Source organism: Nansenia antarctica (genome assembly GCF_963989245.1).
Source record: "Nansenia antarctica genome assembly, chromosome: 2".
Classification (NCBI taxonomy): Eukaryota; Metazoa; Chordata; class Actinopteri; order Argentiniformes; family Microstomatidae; genus Nansenia; species Nansenia antarctica.
In genome coordinates, this window is record NC_137675.1 from 17,248,075 (window position 1) to 17,253,074 (window position 5,000).

Genomic DNA, 5,000 nt, shown 5'->3' on the forward strand with positions numbered 1-5,000 from the left:
GTGTGTGTGTGTGTGTGTGAGAGTCAGGGGATAAACGTAAGGACTGCTGCACTATTTTAGTCTTTGTCTGGAGCTAAGATGCAAATGTTTCAATGTGAATACTCACTCCAGGGTATTCAATTCCATCTCTGGCAAGGTCGTCCTCCCCTGGAACTGACATTATCAAAGCACACGCTCAGAGAACCTGCTACTACCGTACTCCTGCTCCCAAACCCTCATTCACACTAGAGCCGGGCTGAGCCGAGCTGAGCTGAGCTGTTTTGGTTATGCATCCACCTCCACCGTAGTTGTTGCTGAAATAGGGCAGAAATGAAAAAGGAAAAAAGTGAAATATCCCAGCCAGCACAGGTGGCTTTGGGTCGGCCCTGTTGTGTCTAAAGCCTGTATATGTCCTGTTGAAGAACACGTCATAACACCTGATAAAAGTGGGTGGCCCATGGAGGGACCACACCCTAGTAGTCTAACTCAATCACCATGCTGTAAACAAAAGTCCAGCCATTGGAACCACACCAGTGACTACCATTTAGGAGTGCTATAGGGGCTGGGCCAGGGGAGGAAAATGGGAGTAGAAATCTTTCTACCTCCACCAGCCTCCACTGGACAGGGGACAGGGGACCACCATAGTATATCCATTTAGAAACTTTAGGGACCATATCATGTATCGATTGATTGATTGATTGAATGATTGATTGATTGATTGATTGATTGATTGATTTTCATTTGGGGAAAAAGCACAAGACGCATAAGACGCATCCAAGAATAGCCCATGAAAGTGTTACTGAATTTCGTCTCCAATCTGTGGTTCTCGCTGGTGAGACAGTCATACATCCCCTGACGTGCAGCAACAGACAAGACAACAATCAGGTCAGGACAACACTTTCTCCATCTTCACCAGCCATTACTGTGACCCAGTCTGAGTCAGTGAGTGAGCGAGTGAGTGAGTGAGTGAGTGAGGCGGTGTAATTGGCCATGAATCATCCCCAGGCTGAGGTAAGACCCCAGTGGCCTCCCCCCGACAGCAGCCACATCATCATCCTGGTCGCAGCTCCCGCCCACCGCTCATCACCATGACACTTTAACCGCCCCATTTAGCTCCCCGGCTTTTTGGGGTAGTTAGGGGGACCATTAGACCCCCCCCCCCCCACACACACACACGCATATACACCAAACACAAACCTCTAAAAACCTCCCCGCACCGCCGCCTGTGTGCATGCATGTGTGTGTGTGTGTGTGTCTGTCAGACCCCAGTCCCCAATCCCCAACCCTCGTACAGCATCTAGCTACTAAATCCTCATGAATCTAATGCCCCCATGTTTCTGCCAGCAAAACAAATGACCTGCCTGCTATTATTGGATGTATCACGGCCTCCCAGGTCACACAGTTGTTGCCAAACTAGGGTGTTTACCTATCTGCTTCTCTATGATATAAAAATCCCCAAATTGAAATTATAAACATGAGCAGATAGAGAAGTATGGACGGTACTATGATGGTTACATTTATATGAGGTTTAGGCTTGCTTTGATTAACTCCCTTATGCTCCCTTTGAGATTAGGATCACGTTTCATGAATTTGGCCCAGTTAATGAAGGCCACTGGGTTCTTGAACAAACTTAAGTCGACACGAACACACACATGTCTCCATGCGCGCGCACACACACACACACACACACACACACACACACACACACACACACACACACACACACACACACACACACACACACACACACACACACACACACCAGCCTAAACATCCCCCCTCACAACCCCCCCCCCCACACACACACACACCCCCGACATGCAGTCTGGATCTCTCTCTCTCTCTCTCTCTCTCTCTCTCTCTCTCTCTCTCTCTCTCTCTCTCTCTCTCCATACTAATTCTATCAACCCCTGCTCTGTGGCAAGGCCCATAATCCCCAAATCAATCTCTTGGTCAGGGGCTTCCGTAAGGAGCAGGATGGCCCAGTGGGGGCTGAACAATAAGGCCAAAGGGAGAGTAGAGGATCATCCCTGCGCCAGAACTAGGTCTTCCATTCAGTGAACTTGGGGGACGCCTTGTTCTCCTCCTCTCAGACAATGAGGAGGGGCCCGTTGGCTCTGCCCTGTTGAAGTGACAGGCCCAGTGGAGGGTTTAACCCAGACAGAAGGGCTTCCAGCCTCCAGCCTCCTGCAACTGGGCCATGATGCCTCCCTCCCTCCCCCTCTCTCTCTCTCTCTTTCTCTCTCTCTATGTCTCTTACTCTCTCTCTTGCTCTTTCTCCCTCTCTCTCTCGCTCCCATATTCTCTCTCTCGCTCCCTCATCCTCTCTCTCTCCCTCCAAACTCCATTCTCTCTCTCTCTCTCTCTCTCTCATCATACATTGCTACAGACATCTTACATTGCTAAAGCCCACATATCAGAACTTACAGTATAAATCAATAATGACAGAAAGTGAAATTATAACATAACAGGAACAATATTACAATATTACAACTCCTAGGCTGCTAGGTATGTTCCTGGTTATCATTCTCTCTCTCTCTCTCTCTCTCTCTCTCTCTCTCTCTCTCTCTCTCTCTCTCTCTCTCTCTCTCTCTCTCTCTCTCTCTCTCTCCGTCTCCTATTGAACATCTGTGCTTTATCAAACCCCCCGATTCTATTCAGCCCCTCTCCTATAGTCCTCCCAGAATGGTGAGTTCAAGTGTATTGTCGTGATCAGCCTGGACGTGAACTCTATGGAGATATTTCACTCCTGGGGTTTAAAAAAAGGGCGGGCTGTGCCTTTAGTGTCTCATTTCAATGGGTCATTACACTGAGACATTTTTGATTGTGAGGAATCTTCTTTTCTCTTCTTTTTTTTTTGGTCCCATTCTGAGCCTTTATTTTAAGGACATTAAAATGAGTTATGGATCTAGACGCTGGCACGACGAGTCTTTTTTCTTTGTGTCGAAGTTGATTAAAGGAATCACAAAACCATGGATGTCAGTTCGTGGACTTTTGGAGAATAACTTTGCGGAGAATTATGGCCCCGCTGAACAATTCCAACATTTATCCCTCCGAGGACATTCAGTGAAGTCTGGGGACGGGACAATACGCTATGTGAATAATTTTACAAGTCAATCAACAAGCCTCTGACACACAGACACTCATTGTGAGAGAGAGAGAGAGAGAGAGAGAGAGAGAGAGAGAGAGAAAGAGAGAGAGAGAGAGAGAAAGAGAGAGTGAAAGAAAAGAAAAGAAGGAAAAGTTTATACAGTATTTCATACTGAAAAAAAACAGGGAGAGCGAGAGAGAGAGAGAGAGAGGAGGGGGGGGGGGTAGGGAGCTGGCTGTACAGACACAGCTGCCAAAGAAAGAAAGAAAGAAAGAAAGGAAGAAAGGCCCAGCCTCCAAACTGCACCACATTCTGTTCTCCTCCTTCAGACGACTGGCCTATTTGCATTGACTGCTTAATAAGTCATTTTCCCCCATTGGACAGAGAGAGAGGGAGAGAGAGAGAGAGAGAGAGAGAGAGAGAGAGAGAGAGAGAGAGAGAGAGAGAGAGAGGGAGAGAGGGAGAATGAGGGATAGGGCAAGACCTTCAACCCCCACCACCACACAGAAATCCCTCTCTCTATAAGCAGCCAGCCTCGCTGATGTGTACGTGCGTCGTGTCTGTGCCTATGTGTGTGTGGGTGTGCGTGTGTGTCTGCGTACGTGTGTGTCTGCATATGTGCGTCTGCGTATGTGTGTGTCTCTGTGTGAGGGTGTGTGTGTGTGTGTGTGTGTGCATGCAGAAGGGGGGTGTAAAGGGGGTGGGGGGACCAGACAAAGGGCGCAGATGGCTGCCCCAGTGCAGTGCTGGGGCGGGTCGTAACAGACGCCTGAGATGGGGCAGGCCCTCCCATGGAGTTCATTTCAGCCCCCTGCTGAAAAGCTTGGCGGAGAGGGGGGCCCCTGCTTATAACAAGAAGGGCTTAGAGACCCGCCATACACCCCCCCCCCCGCGCATGACCTTTGACCCTGATGAGGTCACACATGCACAGAATTGAAGGAGGGTAGGTGTCAGAGAGGCCAGGATTGACGGAGAGAGAGAGAGAGAGAGAGAGAGAGACGGAGAGAGAGAGAGACGGAGAGAGAGAGAGAGACGGAGAGAGAGAGAGGGAGGGAGAGAGAGAGAGAGGGGGGGGGGAGAGGGAGAGTTGGGGTAGAACGAATGAGGCCGATGACAGATTGCTGAAACGTATCTTGGTCGTCTTATCTCGACGTCATGTCACCGCTCAAGGACCGCGGGGACTTTGTCAATCTATCCTTCGGCGAGACCCGGAGAACACGCCGGGATGTTGTTGTTCGTTGGGTTGTTTTGTTCCTGTGTACTTTGTACATGTTGTGGGGCACACAGGATAACGACGTAGCATGTCAACCAAACAAAGTGATATGATGATGATGATGATGACGATGATGATGATGATGATGATGATGATGATGATGCGAAGGCTGTAGCATCTACGATAAACCAGACGAACATTTCTCTCTTGTTTCTGGAGAAGGAGACATTGTATTTAATGTCATACACCATTCCATAAGGGATAATCCCCAGATGAGTATCCATAATACATAAGGGAAACATGTATGATTCCAATGTAGGACATGAAGGCAGAGGCCCTTTGACCTACTACCCTATATCCAGTCTTATCAAACGCGATCCTATATCGGCTTACAATGGCTTATCTGGAGATCTTTGGCATAGTGAGGGGGACTGTGTGAGCCCACTCTATATCCTCTGGATTTATGTACAATGTGTATATTATGACAGACGGGCAGTGTGTGTGCGTGTGTGTGTGGGTGGGTGCGTGTGTGTGTGCGTGTGTGTGTGTGTGTGCGTGTGTGTGCGTGCGTGCGTGCGTGCGTGTGTGTGTGTGTGTGCGTATGTATGTAAATAATGCCTACAGTGTACGTACAGAATGAACGTAGGCACTACTGTTGCGGAGGGAGAGTGGGAGTGAAGGAGAAACAAAAGGAGATAAATCAGGGTGCGTGGGTGT